An 18086-nucleotide genomic window follows, 5' to 3' on the forward strand; every position below is an offset into this window, starting at 1 on the left:
CGTCATTAATTACTAAGGTAGTCGCAAAAAGGAAAATCTCTAATGAAGCTTTGGGGAGAGCGAGAGACACGATCCCGGCCCACAGGGACTTTACGGGACACAAGGGCGGACAGACGTTAAAAGAAATTGTGGATACGTCCATAAGGGTTGCGGGGCTGAAGCTTGGATGAATAGCAAGTGCTTAAAGAGTACAGACGATAATGTTGCTATTTGTTAAGCGCTTACTATGTGCAAAGCACCGTTCTAAGCACTGGGGGATACAAGGTGATCAGGTTGTCCCACAAGGGGCTCACAGTTTTAATCCCTTTTTTACAGATGAGGTAACTGAAGCACAGAGAAGTCAAGTGACTTGCCCAAAGTCACACAGCTGGCACGCGGCAGAGCTGGGATTCGAACCCAAGACCTCCGACTCCCAAGCTCCGGCTCTTTCCACTGAGCCAAGTGCATAGGTGCTACAGGAGGATAAGTGAGGTGTACATCCCCCCATTCTATTAATCGTGATTATCTTGTCTTGTTCTTGTCCATCTGTCTCCCCCGATTAGACTGTGAGCCCGTCATTGGGCAGGGATTATCTCTAACTGTTGCCGAACTGTCCATTCCAAGCGCTTAGTACAGTGCTCTGCACATAGTAAGCGCTCAATAAATACTATTGAATGAATGAATGAATGAATGAGTAAAAAAGGGTAGAGGAAATGAGGGCTTGGTCAGGAAAGGCCTCTTGAAGGAGATGTGATTTTTCAGGAAGATTTTGAAAGGAAGGGAGAGTGGCGGACTGTCAGATATGAAAGGGAAGGGAATTCCAGGCCAGAGGGAGGATATGGGCGAGGGGACGGGATTGGGATAGGTGAGATCGAGGTGTCGAGATTGAAGTACCCAAAAACTAATCTTGTGAAAGTATGAAAAGTGGGTAATCCTTGGCCTCGTTTGTATGGTGTTTTTTTTCCATAAGAATGCATGAGAAGCAGCAAGGCCTAATGGAAAGAGCTCACGCTTGGAAGTCAGAGGACCGAGGTTCTAATGCAAACTCTGCAGTGTGCTGCTGTGGGCAAGTCACTTGACTTCATAAAATGAGGATGAAATACTCGCTCCTCAATAATACCTGTTCTCCGTCCTTAGGGTATAAACCCCAGGAGAAACGGGGACTGCATCTGACCCCCTGATTGTACATATCCACAACCCCAGTATGTGGTACTGTGCTTATTCATTCATTCAATAGTATTTATTGAGCGCTTACTATGTGCAGAGCACTGTACTAAGCACTTGGAATGGACAATTCGGCAACAAATAGAGACAATCCCTGCCCAATGATGGGCTCACAGTCTAAACGAGGGAGACAGACAGCCAAGCAAAACAGAACAAAACAAAAACAAGACAACATCATCAAGATAAGGTAGGATAATGCTTGGCCTATAGTGAACCCATAACAAATATCACATTTATTAATAAAATCATTAATGCCAATGAAAAGCCCTAATTTATTGTCCAGGTGCGAACTGTAGTATTTTTGAAATACACCTTTATCATTTAAAATGTTATTGACCATTGTTGCAGTTTTCCTACTTGCATGCAATTTTTTTTTTTCATTCCACTTCCTCCTCAATAGCTAATTTCTTATTTTCAGGTAGCATAATCCTTTGGATTGGGTTGCTATAAGAAATCACTTCAAGCCTCCTTGAAGTATTTCAGACAAGGAATCACAGAAAGTAATTGCCCTATTTTAAAAGTTAAACCGTGGTACTTTTTTTCCTTTGAATAGCAGGAAGTTCCAGAAAATTGTAATGGCCAAACAGGATAAAGAATTGAAACACATCTTCGCCCTGAATCGATTCCAAAAGCAGTTATTTCCATAGCAAAATAAAATCACTGATGGCACTGCATCCTATTTCCTCTATACATCTCTGTTTAGTAATTAAGATTTATTTCCAGTTGCAGATTCGTAGCTGCGCATCAATTTTTTCAAGGGATGTATTAGATTAGACCTAGAAAAAAGTCTGGTGTCACTGTGCTCTCTTTACTGCTTCCTAAATCCACTTTCTTGATCTATGTGCACGAAATTATCAGGAGTGGGGTGAAATTGGACCAGCGGACTTGAAAACTCCAGGAAAATGCTAAAATAGCGGTGAATTATTGTCGTTTTAAATGGACATAGGAAGCAGTGGGGAATATTTAAAAGTGATTGATGATTTCTAAGTCAACAGTGCAAATTTGTCACCACATTTTTGATTTAAAATAACCAACTCTTAACACTCCCCAAATATCTGCAGCTCTCAGAGGCGGAATTCTCAGCAGGCTGGACCGAGTTTCCGACATCAAAGCTTAACTCTCTCACACCGAGTAAAAAGTTAAGAGCAATGGGAAAGCAAAGGATTCCACGGCTATGGGAGGAAATGGATGATTAATAGTTTTGGAAAGGGAGCTCTTTCCAATAGGAAGCATCTGGCACTTCCAGTATTAGACCTGAAAATACCAGTTTTGAAGCCGAGTAGCCTCAAAAACATTAGAAATTACAGTAATTCCCAGTTGGCCACTTGCCAACCTTAGACCTAAAAGCAGAAACTCCAGGTGTGACTCCTTATGCGGAAGGAACTCCTTTATTTCTCCTAAATCGTCCCGTCAGTGAAGGGGGTCGTCCGCTTTAAGATTTCATTCTCTAACTGGCCTAATTTGATTTTGTCACGGGCCCACCTGGAATCCTCAAACTCATAAAATTGTCCTTTAATTTACTAATTCAGAAAAGGACTTGTCATCTTCGGGAGGCTGCTCCGTACCGCTCAAGCGTATGGTAATTGAGAGCGTATGGTAAATGTGACACTGACTTTGTGAAATGGATGACTCATTTTGCAACCTGGAAATACGCTTCCAAGCTTGGTAATAGTAGTCATGGAAGGGAAACTAACTCAAGAGCACAATCCAAGACATTTATGAGGCTTTTCACTTGGAAAATTTAAAGGGATTGACAGGCCATCTCCAAAACGGAACGAAAAATTCATCTCTGGAAAGAAAATCCCATCACTTTTAAGTCCTTCTTTGCATAAAAACTAACTGTATAGACCAGAGGGAGAGTTTTGTTCCAGGGTTCCCGTAAACACCAAAAGGAAGGCAACGCAAAGTGGAAAGATTTACGGTAATGTCATGGGGTAAAATTCCACCTTAGTTTAATATTACCATATAGAGTTGTCTTTTGGTTAAAAGACTGTGGTGAGATTGTGGGAGTGCTATGGAGAGAAGATTACTTGCACACTTCATCAAAAGAAAATACAGTAGCGCACATTTTCTGGATCATTACCTCAGCCCACAAGGAGAGCAATCTCGGATAGCAAAGTTTAGAGGAAATAGTTTGTTTTACTGCCAGTAGGATTCCCACTTCAGGTGCTTCCGCAGGTAGCTTTGACAGGCTCTCCTGATGCTCTGCACATAGTAAGCGCTCAATAAATACTGTTGAATGAATGAATGAATGAACCATCTACCCCCTGGCCCAGTCGCCCAGAGTCCCGTGGCATGTACTGCGAAATAGCTAGCAAGCAGAACTGATGCAGCGTGGGCTTAGACGACAACAACGTTGGTCCTGCCCTAACAACCTTTTACTCCATTTCGGCTAGAACGTGACAGTAGATTTATGGAACATTCTCCCCACAACGTGGACATGAATGGACATCAAGGTCCGTCTCCCCGCCGTCACAGAAGCTGCGTGGCTCCGTGGAAAGAGTGCAGTCTTGGGAGTCAGAGGTCATGGGTTCTAATCACGACTCTGCCTCTTATCAGCTGTGTGACTTTGGGCAAGTCACTTCACTTCTCTGTGCCTCAGTGACCTCATCTGTAAAATGGGGATGAAGACTGTGAGTCCAATATGGGACAACCTGATTACCTTGTATCCCCTCCCAGCGTTTAGAATAGTACTTGGCACATAATAAGCTCTTAAATACTACCATTATTATTATTATTGGACTGTAAGCTCGTTGTGGGCAGGGAATATATGTGTCTGTTCTCGTACTGCCCTCTCCCAAGTGCTTAGTACGGTGCTCTGCACACAGTAAACACTCAATAAACACACTTGAATGAATGAATAGATACAGGGTGATGCAGTGCCGGGCGATTAAGTGGCATTTTTTATGATGTTTGTTAAGGGCTTAGTACTTGCCAGGGACTTTGCTAGCTACTGGGGTAAAATACCAGTTGATCAGGTTGGACACAGTCCAGGTCCCGCATGGGGCTCACAGTCTAAATCCCCATTTTAATCCCCAGAAGCAGAGTGGTCTAGTGGATGGAGCGTAGGCCTGGGAGGGAAAAGGACCTGTGTTCTAATCCTGGCCCCGCCATCTGTCTACGGTGTGACCTTGGGCAAGCCACTTAACGCCTCTGTGCCTCAGCTCCCTCATCTGTGAAATGGGGATCGATTATGAGTCCCATATGGGACATAGACTACGTCCAACCTGATTATCACTGAGACATGCTGATAGAGAAGCGGCGTGGCTCAGTGGAAAGAGTCCGGGCTGGGGAGTCAGAGGTCATGGGTTCTAATCATAGCTCCGCCACTTGTCAGCTGTGTGACTTTGAGCAAGTCACTTAACTTCTCTGTGCCTCAGTTCCCTCAACTGTAAAATGGGGATTAAGACTGTGAGCCCCATGTGGGACAACCTGATCACCTTGTATCCTCCCCAGCACTTAGAACAGTGCTTTGCACATAGTAAGCGCTTAACAAATGCCATCATCATTATTATTATTGCTATCATTATCTCGCGTGCACCCCAGTGCTTAATGTACAGTGCCTGGCACATAGTAAACGCTAAACAAAGTCCATGAAAAAAAATTACAGACGAGGTAACTGAGACCAAGGGAAGTTAAGAGACTTGTTCAAAGTCACATAGCAGACAAGTGGTGGAGTGGAATTAGAACCCAGGTCCTTCTGACTGCCAGGCCCATGCCCTCTCCACTAGACCACGCTGCACTTTGAGAGCTTGTTGTACAGAGCACTATAAGAAGCACTTTGGGGAGTAGAGTAGGTAGTTGCAGTCTCTGCATCTAGTTTACAATCTAGTGGGATGAAAAGGTTTGTGTATACACAGCATGTTACTTTGTGAGCCCTACAATATTGGTTTTCTTTAACACCGGGCTCTACAAGGATGCAACCCTGGCACTAGAAGAGAACTCTGCAGATCTCAGACCTCAACTACAGAAGACACCACTGTGCCCTCTCTCTTTTCGTTGTTGCGTCTGATGCTTGGAATGGCTTAGTAAGCGTCGGGTTTTTACTGCAGAGAATAAGTGGCAAAACAAAACTGAGAAACAAAAGGCACAACAGAGAACTACTACATCACCACCAAAAAGCACAGCTGTCTGCACAAATGAAGAGGAGCCTGAAAATGGCAGGGGCATCAGAGCGTATAAGACGGGTTGGTGCAGGCTGCTTGGCTCAGCATCAGCAAACGGTCTCTTCAATGGCAGGGCTGATCCCGGCTAGAAACCGACAGTAAAATCACCCCCTTCCCCGCCCCCACAGCCGATTCCCCAGTGAGGAAAGACTTCCAAATTCCCCAGTGAGGAAAGACTTCCAAAGCAGAGTTCATTGATTCATTCAATAGTATTTATTGAGCGCTTTCTATGTGCAGAGCACTGTACTAAGCGCTTGGAATGTACAATTCGGCAAAAGATAGAGACAGTCCCTGCCCAGTGACGGGCTCACGGTCTCAACGGGGGAAACAGACAGCAAAGCAAAAGAAAACAGAACAAAACAAGTAGTCTGGCATAGATATCTTCAAGGTAAATAGAATCATAGAATCAAAGCGCATCCAGCGTCCAACTCACCCTTACATTCCCCTATCCTAAAAAATCCACCCTTGACCGCATGACCCCATCACCCTTCTACCAATTCTTTCCAAACTCCTCAAGTGAGTTGTTCCACCCACTGCCTTCATTTCCTCTCTGACAGTTCTTTTCTCTGACCCTTGCAATCTGCCTTGTGGCCTCTCCGCTCCACAGAAACTGCCCTATCTAAGGTGACAAATGACCTCCTTCTGTTCAAATCCAAAGTCCAACTCTTCCTTTCCATCTCTCTGCATTCCCCAAGAACCAGGTCAAGGTCCAGGAGCAGAGCTACAGGGCAGGGGTAAGGTCCAGCATGGAGTGTCCGAGGCAGGGAAGGGTGGGGGGAAAGAAGGCAAACTCCCATTCTTCCTGCCTCACAAGCCTGTCAGCTTGGTTTCATCCTCGACACATCTTTCATTCAACTTTCATATTCAGTCAGTCACCAAATGCCATCAGTTCCACCTTCATAACATCTCTAGAATCTGTCCTTTAATTGCTCTCCCCCACTTCAAAGCCTTATTTGAAGGCACATCTCCTCCAGGAAGCCCTCCCTGACTGAGCCCTCCTCTTCTCTTCCACCACTCCCTTCAGCACCACTCTTACTTGCTCCTCATTCATCCTCTGTCCCTTCATCACGGCATATATGTACATATATATGTTTATCTATCTATCTATCATGTATCTATCTATCTATCTATCTATCTATCTATCTATCTATCTATCTATCTATCTATCTATCTATCTATGTTAATGTCTGTCTTCCCCTCTAGAATGTGAGCTCGTTTTGGACAGGGAATGTGGTTGATGTTATATTGTACTCTCCCTAGTGCTTAGTATAGTGCTTTGCCCACAATAAGCACTCAATAAATACGATTACTAATTCATTCATTCATTCAATCATATTTATTGAGCACTTACTGTGTGCAGAGCCCTGTACTAAGTGCTTGGAGAGTACAATTTGGCAACAGATAGAGATAATCCCTACCCAACAACAGGCTCACAGTCTAGAAGGGTAATAATAAAAATGATCCTAAACTTGTTTCCATGCTGATCCAAGCACTGCCTTTGACACAGTGGACCACCACTGTCACCTAAAAATCCTATCTAACCTTGGCTTCACTGACACTGTCCTTTCCTTGTTCCGCTTCTACCGTTCCGGCCGCTCCTTGGCAGTGTTTTTCGTTGGCTCCTCCTCTGCCTCCCAACCCCTAACCACTGTGAGTCTCTCAGAGCTTAGTTTTGACTCTCCGGTCTCACATTTCCTCCTGTCTTTTAGACATTTAATAATAAAAATAACGTTGGTATTTGTTAAGCGCTAACTTTGTGCAAAGCACAGTTCTAAGCGTTGGGGTAGATACAGGGTAATCAGGTTGTTCCACATGAGGCTCACAGTCTTAATCCCCATTTTACAGATGACGGTACTCAGGCACAGAGAAGTTAAGTGACTTGCCCACAGTCACACAGCTGACAAATGGCAGACCGGGAATTCGAACCCATGACCTCTGACTCCCAAGCCCGTGTTCTTTCCCTTGAGCCACGCTGCTTCTCATTTTCAACTCAGATGTCCCACTGCTACTCCAACTTAGGTCTAAAACAAACTATATTTCCACGTAAATCCTGTCCTCCCTGAGACTTTTCCATTAGTGACGTAATAGTAATAGTACCGATTAAGCGCTTACTGGGTGCAGAGTATCAAACGCTAGGAGAGAATACACTGGTGGGAATTAGAAATGGGCCTGTCTCTTAGGAGGCTCACAATCTGAGTCTCAGGGAATGGAGTTTTGAATTAGGGTGAACATCTGGAGTCGTTGAAACTGGGGAGTGGGGATTTAAGGGACCAGGGTGGACAGAGTGTGGAGATAACGGGGGCAGAGAGAAGGCGGAAAGGGGCCAACTCAGGGAGTAGGGGGGAGGGGGAGGGGGAGGGTGGGGAGATGTGAGGCGTCCATTACAGCAGTTGGTTCCTCAACTCCTCCATCTATCTGCAACCAGTGCTCTGACTGTGCTCCCAACTCTGCCAGTGCCCTCTTTTTGCTATTGTTTTAATAAGATGTTCTTTTACATTCTATTTATTGCTACTGTTCTTGTCTGCCCGTCTCCCCCCGATTAGACCGTAAGCCCGTCAAAGGGCAGGGACTGTCTCTATCTGTTACCGATTTGTACATTCCAAGGACTTAGTACAGTGCTCTGCACATAGTAAGCGCTCAATAAATACTATTGAATGAATGAATGAATGAATCCTTCTGTACCCGTGACCCCAGCCCAGAACATCCCAGCGACCCTCCTCCCACCCTCACACCTTCCTTTTTATTTCTCCTGCATTCCCCAATAACAGAGTCAAGGCCAAGGAGCAGAGCCACACGGCGGGGGGAGGCCCAGCAGGGAGTGTACGAGCCAGGGGAAGGTAGGAGGGAAGAAGGCAAACCGTCATTCCTCCTGTCTCACACGTCTGTCAGCTTGGCATCATCCTCGGCACATCTTCCATTCAACTTCCTTTATTCAGTCAGTCACCAAATCCCGTCAGTTCTGCCTTACCAAAATCTCTAGAATCTGTCCTTTCCTCTCCATAATAGTATAGGATGATAGTATTGTTAAGCTCTTACTATGTGCCAAGCACTGTTCTAAGTACTGGGGTAGATGCCAGGTAATCAGGTTGTCCCACGTGGGGCTCACAGTCTTAATCCCCATTTTACAGTTGAGGTAACTGAGGCACGGAGAAGATATGTGACTTGCCCAAAGTCATACAGCTGATAAAGTGGTGGAGCTACGATTAGAATCCACGACCTCTGACTCCCAAGCCTTTGCTCTTTCCACTGAGTTGTGCTGCTTCTCCCAGACTGCTTCTCTGCTGATCATATCCCATTTATCATATCCTGCCTTGACTACTTTATCAGCCTCCTCACTGACCTCCCTGCCTCCTCTCTCTCTTCACTCTGCTCCCCAGATCATTTTTCTAACAAAACTTGTAGTCCACGTCTCCCCGCTCCTCAGAAATCACCAGTGATCGCCCAACCACCTCTCCATCTGTTTAGAGTTTCTGTTTAGAAACTCTTTCCAACAGCTTTAAAGTACTCAGTCTGCTCTCCCTCTCCTATTTTACCTGGGTAAAATATTCTTTGTTATTTCTGATTTCTTAATACAACCGAGCCTGCACGCTTTACTATTCTAACACTAATCAGCTCACTTGCCTTGATCTCATCTTTCTCATCATCAACCCCTCGCCCGCATCCTCCCCCTGGCTTGGAACTCATCCCCCTTCCCCATCTTCATATCTGACAGACCACCACTCTCCCCAACTTTAAAGTCCTGCTAAAATCACATCTCCAAGAGGCCAACTAAACCTTCACTTCCCTGTATAAGCTCTCCTGTGTTAACTTGGGTCTGCTCCTCTTAAGCACTTTTAATATTCACCCCTTCTCCGGCATCTTATGTACATATCCAGCTTTAATTTGTAATAATGCCTGCCTTCTCCTCTACTTGTTCTTCCCCTCCTCCCAGCACCACAGCACTTGTGTACATATCTGTAATTTATTTACTTATATGGATGTCTGTCTCTCCCTCTTTAGACTGTGAACTCACTAGCCGAGGAATATGTCTGTTTATTGCTGTACTGTACTCTCCCAAGCACTTAGTACGGAGCTCTGCACACAATAAACACTCAATAAATATGATTAAATGAATAAATGAATAAACACCTTGAGGGCAGGGATTATCTATGCCTACCTGTTTGCACTGTACTCTCCCAAGTATTTAATAAAGAGAGCTCTACGAACTGTAAGGGTTCAATAAATGCCAAATAATGGATTGATCTCTCTGAGGCATCTCTCATCAAAATATTATCTATTTATATGTAGAAGCAGAGATTTTTAAAACATTTGAATTGATGTCAAACTGATACTTGATAATAACAATGTCCTGTCTGCTTATCTAATTCATAAATAAATCAATTGAATTTACTGAAAGCTTATTGTGTGCGGAGCACTGAACTAAAAACTTGGGAGAGTAAGATATAACACTCTCCCAAGTCCTTAGTTCAGTGCTTTGCACATAATAACAGAGTTGATAGACACGTTCCCTGTAACTCATCCCACACACTTCAGTCCTCTAGCATAAATCTACTCACTGTGCCTCAGTTTCTGGCCTAGAACTTCCTATCCACCCTGCTCCTCCCCTTCCCCCCCCCCCCCATGATCTACACGCAGTAAGTGCTCCAAAAATAACACTAAATGACTGATTAAAAGCATATCTCCCCCCAAACCCTTCCATAAATAACCTCTCTTTTCCCCAATTTATTTGCCCTGTCTTCTGCATTGCCTAGGTATTTGGGTCTGAACCCTTTCAGCACTTTAATACTCATCCCACTCTCAGCCCCACAGAATTTATGCACATATCTCACTGTTCTGCCCCTTCCCCTCCCCATAATTTCTGTTAATCTCTCGCTCTCTCCACCACTAGACTGTAAACTCTTTATGGTCAGGGGTCGTGTTTACCCATTTGATTGTTCTGTACTCTCCCAAGTACTTACTACACTGGTCTGCACTCAGTGAAGACAATCAAAAGAAGCAATCAAAAATATCAGTATAGAAAGTGTTTACATGACAATAAACTCAGTAGTATAACAGGAATTAAAAAGGTGAACCTAAATGATCTTGTATGTAATAATCAATAGTAAAACAAATCAAAACCAGGAAGAAAAAAAATGATTTATTCAATTCCTGAACATGTTTTTCGGTAATACCAGAAAAACACCAAGTGTATTTGTTGTTATTTAGATGTTGATGTCTTTAAGGTCTTGAAGCCCAGGAATTTCTAATTATTCCCATAGTGATCTTAAAAGAAACCCCCCAAAAAGCTTAGCTAGATTCTTTAACTCCATCCTGCCTTCTGCTAGCCTTACAAATATTTCTCAATCTCAGAGAAGTAGCGTGGCTCAGTGGAAAGAGCACGGGCTTGGGAGTCGGAGGTCATGGGTTCGAATCCCGGCTCTTCCACTGTCAGCTGTGTGACTGTGGGCAAGTCACTGCACTTCTCTGTGCCTCAGTTACCTCATCTGTAAAATGGGGATTAAGACTGTGAGACTCACGTGGGACAACCTGATTACCCTGTTTCTACCCCAGTGCTTAGAACAGTGCTCTGCACATAGTAAGCGCTTAACAAATACCAACATTATTATTATTATTATCTTCTCCCCTGACATTTGTCACTGTAATTTTGACTCAACTGACAATGAGAAAGTCTTTAACACATCTCCAGAGACTTGAAATACTGTGGGGAGATATCATGAGAAATAGTTGGTTTTTCTAGTTTTCTACAGCCCTGAAAAACAGAAAACTATCAGCAGAAGATTAGTAATATCTGTAACATACAATTTATCCAATAATGTCATCAACTCTTACTGAGTGGGTTGCAAAGTTATAGATATGATCCCTGCCTTCAAAGAATTTACAGTCTAATGAGGTAGACAAGTGGGGACACCTATTTTATGGTATTTGTTAAGCTCTTTCTATGTGCCAGGCTGGGGTAGATTCAGTCAGTGCCCCACATGGGGCTCACAGTATTAATCTCCATTTTACAGGTGAGATAACTTAGGCACAGAGAATGAAGTGACCTGCACAAAGTCACACAGCAGACAAGTGGCGGAGTAGGGATTAGAATACAGACCCTTCTGACTCCTAATCACTTGCTCTATCCATCGGGCCACGCTGCCTATTCGTCACATTTGATGAATAATAATGTTGGTATTTGTTAAGCGCTTACTATGTGCAGAGCACTGTTCTAAGCGCTGGGGTAGACACAGGGGAATCAGGTTGTCCCACGTGGGGCTCACAGTCTTAATCCCCATTTTACAGATGAGGTAACTGAGCCACAGAGAAGTGAAGTGACTTGCCCACAGTCACACAGCTGACAAGTGGCAGAGCTGGGATTCGAACTCAATACACAATAGGCAAAATAGGCAATACACAATAGGAATTGAAATACACAATAGGCAAAAGAATAATTACATAAATGCCAAAGTTAAAAGGTAAAAGATAGCAAACAAAGAAATGGCTGCTTTGGTGGGGATTTACTTGGGAATGCCACGTCAATTAATGCTATTTTTTGAGCACTTACTATGTGCAGAGCACTGTACTAAGTACCCGAGAGAGTACAATACAACAGAATAGTGCTCTACACATACTAAGCGCTCAATAAATACTATTGAATGAATAAGTAGACACATTCCCTGCCCATAATGAGTTTACAATCTAGAGCAATTTAGATTGTGAGGAACATCAATCATGTCTAATTGCCACTTGTGTATATTTTCCCAGAGTTTAGTGCAGTGCTCTGCCCACAATAAGTACTTTATACATACTATTATTTGTACTATTAATACTCTTGAAAAATAGCTTTATAAAAGATGGCGAGGGATGTGATTTGACAGATTGAAAGGGGAAAGGTAATGATAGAAAAAACGGGGAATTTGTTAAGCACTTACTACGTGCCGAACACTGTACTAAGCATTTGGGTAGATGAAAGATCATCATCATCATCAATGGTATTTATTGAGCACTTACTATGTGCACATTACTGTACTAAGTGCTTGGAAGAGTACAATACAACAGAGTTGGTAGACACATTCCCCGCCCAAAATGGGTTTACACTCTATAGGGGGAGACAGACATTACATAGAAATGAGTAATTGATAATATATAATTTGTAGCTATGTACAAAATTCCCTTCTGCTGGAAAGCAGCGGCATGGGAGAGAGTCTAGAGCGGAGACTGACGTTCACTGTGCGGGAAGAGGCGAAGGTAAACCACTTCCATATTTTTATCAAGAAAACACTATGGATACACTACCAGAGCTATTGCTGATGGAGGCGGGGTGTTCTGGGAGAGAGATGTCCACGGCGTCGCTATGGGTCGTAGACAACTAAATGCCATAAGACATAAGTCCTTTGGGGTTGAGGATGGGGCAAATGTCAAATGCCCAAAGGTCCCGGATCCAAGTGCGAGATAGTAAAATAAAGGGCAAGATAACCTGATTACACAGAGCCAATTGCAAGATAATCAGGTCGGACCTAATGCCTGTCCACTGTAGGGCTTAGAGTCTAAGTGGCCAAATAGAAAAAGCACGGGCCTGGGAGTAAGAGGACCTGAGTTCTAGTCCCAGCTCCACCTCTTGCCTGCTGTACGACCTTGGACAAGTCACTTAACTTCTCTGTGCCTCAGTTACCTTATCTGTCAAATGGAGATTAAGACTGTGAGGCCCATGTGGGACATGGACTGTGTCCAACCTATCTTGGACCTATCCCAACACTTAGTCCAGTGGTTGGCACCTAGTAAGCATTTAACAAATACCATTAAAAAATTAAGAGGGAGAAAGGGAACAGGTGTATAATTCCCATTTTGTAACTGAGGAAACTGAGAAGCCAAAAATTAAGTAACTTGCCCAAGGTCACGTGGCAGGCAATTGGCAGGCTGGGATTAGAACCTAGGTCTTTTGCTTGTGATCTTTCCATTAGGCCATGCTGAAATGCCTTGAAGATGGAAAGATCTGTGAGCAAAGTAGAGTTTTAAGGCTAGGTTCAGAGGGGGCAAAAAGTGAAAGTAAGATTTTTGTGGAAATGGGAGAGTTTCCAGGTCAATAGTCAAGAGTTAGTTGGATGGGTTCGTGTGTTCTAATCCCGACTCTGCCAGGTATCAGCTGTGCGACTTTGGGCAAGTCATTTAACTTCTCTGTGTCTCAGTTATCTCATCTGTAAAATGGGGATCAAGACTGTTAGCCGCAAGTGGGACAACCCGATAACCTTGTATCTAGCACTAACCATATGTCTATCCCAGCGCTCAGAATACTGCTTGGCACGTAGTAAGCATTTAATAAATACCATCATCGTTCTTATTATACGAAAAGACATAAGTAGCCAATGGAAGTTTTTGAGGAAGGGAGTCATGTGTTCTAACAGACATTTTAAAAATACGATATGTAGGATAGGCTGAAGATGGTAGAGGTTTGAAGTGGGGAATACAGTAATGAAGCTATGAAAGTCCCTCTAAACTGTAAGATCCTGGTGGACAGCGAATGTGCCTACTAACTCTTTTTTCATTTTTTTAATGATATTTGTTAAGCGCTTACTTTGTGTCGTGCATTGTACTAAGCATTGGGGAGGATGCAAGCTAATCCGGTTGGAAAGAGTCTACGTGTCACATGGGGGGCTCACAGTTTAATCCCTCTTTTATGGATCAGGTAACTGAGGCCCACATAAGTTGAGTGACTTGCCTAAGGTCACGAAACAGACAAGTGGAGGAGCTGGATTTAGAACTGAGGTCCTTCTGTTACCCAGACCTGTGCTCTATCCACTAAGCCACATTGCTTCTCTCTGTTGTATTTTTCCAACTGCGTAGTACAGTGCTTTGCACACAGTAAGCACTTAATAAATAGCACTGATGGACTAAAAGTAATTCACTCATTAATTCAATCATATTTATTGAGTGCTTGCAGTGTGCAGAGCACTGTATTAAGTTCTTGGGAGAGTTCAGTACAATAATAAACAGACACATTCCCTGTCCACAATGAGCTTACAGTCTAGAGGGTATCTATTCTCTTCAGTCTTGCCTTGTGCCGTCGAGTCGTTTCCGACTCATAGCGACACCAAGGACACCTCTCTCCCAGAACGTCCTGCTGTCCATCTGCAATCGTTCTGGTGGTGGATCCACAGAGTTTTCTCGGTAAAAATCTGGAAGTGGTTTACCGCTGCTGCCTTCCACACAGTAAACTCGAGTCTCCACCCTCAACTCTCTCCCATGCTGCTTCTGCCCAGAACAAGTAAGTTTTGACTTGTAGCAGATTGCCTTCCACTCATTAGCCACTGCCCAAGCTAGGAATGGAATGGGTAGGCCTCTGCTTGGCTCTCCCTACCCTAGCAGAGGCTGGTAGAGTACGGGAAACTCTTCAGGTGTGACCCTGAGAGGGGCTATTCAGTCTAGAGGGGATCTATTCTATTCAGGAGGCAGTGATTCATCAAGAGCACCTATTGTGAAAGAGCACTGTTCTAAGCTCCGTACTAGGGTTAAGCACAAATAAGAGACCACTTGCTCGAGGTCACAGAGTAGGCAAGTGGTAGGACCCAGGTCCCTTGACACTCAGGTCACTGGGCCACTCTCCTATCATCGTTAAGCATCGAATAGGTGCCCTCTGGTCCTGGTGTTGTGAATTAGGTGAATGATAATTCTGTATTTGCCCTGTCCATTGCTCCCAAGTTTTTGTGAACTCCAACCTTCATCTCACCAGAATGATGAGTTCTAAATTTCTAAACTATTATTTTCCAGGTACTGTTCCATCCCCTGATGGCTTTGGTGCATCTCGATCCTTTATCCTTGATCCAGCTCTTTTATAACTCTTTCTTAAAATGCAGTGGCCAGTTTTATTATCATTAATCCCCCCTTGGGTGAATTGAGGTTTATATCCTGACAAAACTGTGGTCTTTGCTTTGCCATCTCTGATCATACTACTAATTTGTTAGCCTTTTTCACTGGCTACCAGGGTCGTACCTGGAGAGTTTCCAGTACTCTACCAGTCTTGGTTGCGGGAGGGAGAATCAAGCAGAGGCACACCCGTTCCATTCCTAGCTTGGGCAGTGGCTAGCGAGTGGAAGGCCATCTGCTACAAGTCAAAACTCACTTGTGCTGGGCAGCAGCGGCATGGGAGAGAGTCAAGGGCAAAGACTCGAGTTTACTGCATCAAAGGCAGCAATGGTAAACCACTTCTGGATTTTTACCAAGAAAACTATATGGATCCACTACCAGAACGATTGCAGTTGGAGGTGGGGTCTTCTGCGAGAGATGTGTCCATGACGTCTCTATGGGTCGGAAATGACTAGATGGCATAAGACAAGACCCAGTCTAATAATAGTAATGATAATTGTGGTATTTGATAAATGCTTAGTATGTGACAAGCTAAATGTTGGGGAAGATACAAGGTAATCAGGTCCCACGTGGGCCTCTCAAACTAAGTAGGAGGGAGAACAGGTACTGAATTCCCATTTTGCAGATGAGGGAACTGAGGCACAGAGAAGCCAGCGACTTGCCCAAGGTCACACAGCAGTAGAGTCAGGATTAGAACCCATGACCTCTGACTCCCAGGCTTGTGCTCTTTCCATTAGGCCATGCTGCTTCTGAAATCATTCTGTCAATGATTTCAATTTCTGAAGTTGTAGTTTTTCCGTCATGCTGGCTCATATTGGATCATACCGAATATTTTCTGTCCATTTTTTAAGTTATATGACATGTTTATATAGTAATTTTCTCAGCGTGACATTCTCCTTTTGGAGAGCTTAGTGTCTCCTGCAAACCTATAGATTCTCTTGACTACTCTTCCAGACCATTTAAGAAATGTTAAATAAAGCCAGGCCTAGCCCACATTCACAGCAGTCCTTGGTACCTAATGTAGTACAGTGCTTTGCACACAGTAAGCGATCAATAAATGCGATTAATAATGATAATATAATTAGGAAATGAACACAGATTTTGGGGGATTCATCTAGACTCCATCTAAAAAAGTGGTCACTTCTCCTTATCTTTTTTCTGGTATTTAAACCATTTTTTCTAAATGAAAAGAAAGCAAGAGCATTATGGTCCTTACTGCGGAGTGGCTCTCCCATATATACCTCCTGTACAATCAATTAATCGATAATATTTATTGAGCACATACTGTGTGCAGACCTTTGTACAATATGCTTGGGAAAGTATAACAGAGTTGGTAAACTCAATCTCTGCCTACCAGGAATTTATAGCCTACAGGGAGACATGGGCATTAAAATAAAGTAGGGATAGAGGAAATAATATAGTATAAGAATACTCACATAAGCATTTTGGGGCTGAGGTGAGTTTCCAGGTGCTTACGGGGTAAAGAGCCAAGCACACAGTTGACACAGAGGGGAGGGTGGCTAGAGGAAATAAAGGGCTCAGTGTGGGAAGGCCTCTTGGAGGAGATGTGATTTCAAGACAGTTTTGAAGGTGGGGAGAGTTGTGGTCCATCAGATATTAAGTGGAAGGGCCTTCCAGGACCAAGGGAGAATGAGGGCAAAGGGTCCGTGGCAGAATAGACAATATCGAGGTAACGGAGAGTAGGTGGATGATAGTGGTGGAATGTGCCCATTGGGTTGTAGTAAGAGATCAGTGTGGCTTGGTGAAATGGAGAGACCTGACTGAATACCTTAGAGCTGATGGTACTAGGTCCTTTCCAGTTCTCAGAATGAAATCCAGTAGTATCTTATTGTTTCCAAGAATTGAGTCGAGAAGTAGCGTGGCCTAGTTGAAAGAGCGTGGGAGTCAGAGGACGCTTGTCTGCTGTGTGACCTTGGGTAAATCACTTCACTTCTCTGGGCCTCGGTTACCTCATCTGTAATGTACAGATTAAGACTGTGACTCCCACGTAGCACATGGACGGTGTCCAATCTGATTAGCTTGTCTCCACCCTAGCCCTCAGTTCAGTGCCTGGCACACAATAAACACTCAACAAATATAATTAAAAAAAAAAAAAAGAATGATTCCAAGAAGAGCTGTTCCAGTAAAGTTAGTTACGGTTTTCCAAAGCTTCCTCTCCCTCTCTTCCTGATGAAGCTTACAACCAGTCCTGTTAGCTGCCCTTGACAGGGTTCTCCCTGATCACTTTGTATAACTCATTCGCCACCTACCTCTTAGTCACGTCCTCCCTTGCCTATCCCCCTTCACTTATCACATTATTCATTCATTCGGTCATATTTATAGAGCGCTTACTATGTGCAGAGCACTGTACTAAGCAATTGGGAGAGTACAATCCAACAATAAACAGACATATTCCCTGCCCACAGTGAGCTTACAAGTCTAGTCTACATCACACCACTCTTCTCATCTTCGAGAGGCTAATAAAATCATATTAGCTCCAGGAAATTTTCCTTGACTAAACTTTATCTCTCTAACCTAGTCATTGTGACCATGAGGCAGCCTTTATCCCCTAAGCACTTTGATCCCCCCTCACCCCAAGCCTGGCAGCACTTAAGCACTTAAGTATCCTTATACTCTATTGCTCCCCCATAGCTATGATTTATTTTAATGTCTGTCTCTCCAGTAAGCTTTTTGATATTCATCCAATCCCCAGGGCCACAACACTTAAGCACTGATGTATATATTCTACTACTCTAGTCTCCAGACCTATGATTCATTTTAACGTAAGCTCCTTGAGGGCAGGGACTGTGCATATTGACAATATTGTACTCTTCCAAGCATTTAATACAGTACTATGCACACAGTAAGAGCTCAATC

General features: G+C 43.7%; 2 non-coding genes across 2 annotated transcripts; one reads left to right on the top strand and one right to left on the bottom strand.

Annotated features, from left to right (window-relative positions):
• Nucleotides 1–14620: 14620 nt before the first annotated feature.
• On the bottom strand, nucleotides 14621–14758 carry LOC114811422. The gene has a single exon (XR_003759126.1). It is a non-coding gene; the product is annotated as a small nucleolar RNA SNORA7 (small nucleolar RNA).
• A 559-nt stretch (nucleotides 14759–15317) lies between these two features.
• On the top strand, nucleotides 15318–15455 carry LOC114811776. Its single transcript, XR_003759472.1, has one exon. It is a non-coding gene; the product is annotated as a small nucleolar RNA SNORA7 (small nucleolar RNA).
• The last annotated feature ends 2631 nt before the right edge of the window (nucleotides 15456–18086 follow it).

This window comes from Ornithorhynchus anatinus, chromosome 4 (assembly GCF_004115215.2).
Source record: "Ornithorhynchus anatinus isolate Pmale09 chromosome 4, mOrnAna1.pri.v4, whole genome shotgun sequence".
NCBI lineage: Eukaryota > Metazoa > Chordata > Mammalia > Monotremata > Ornithorhynchidae > Ornithorhynchus > Ornithorhynchus anatinus.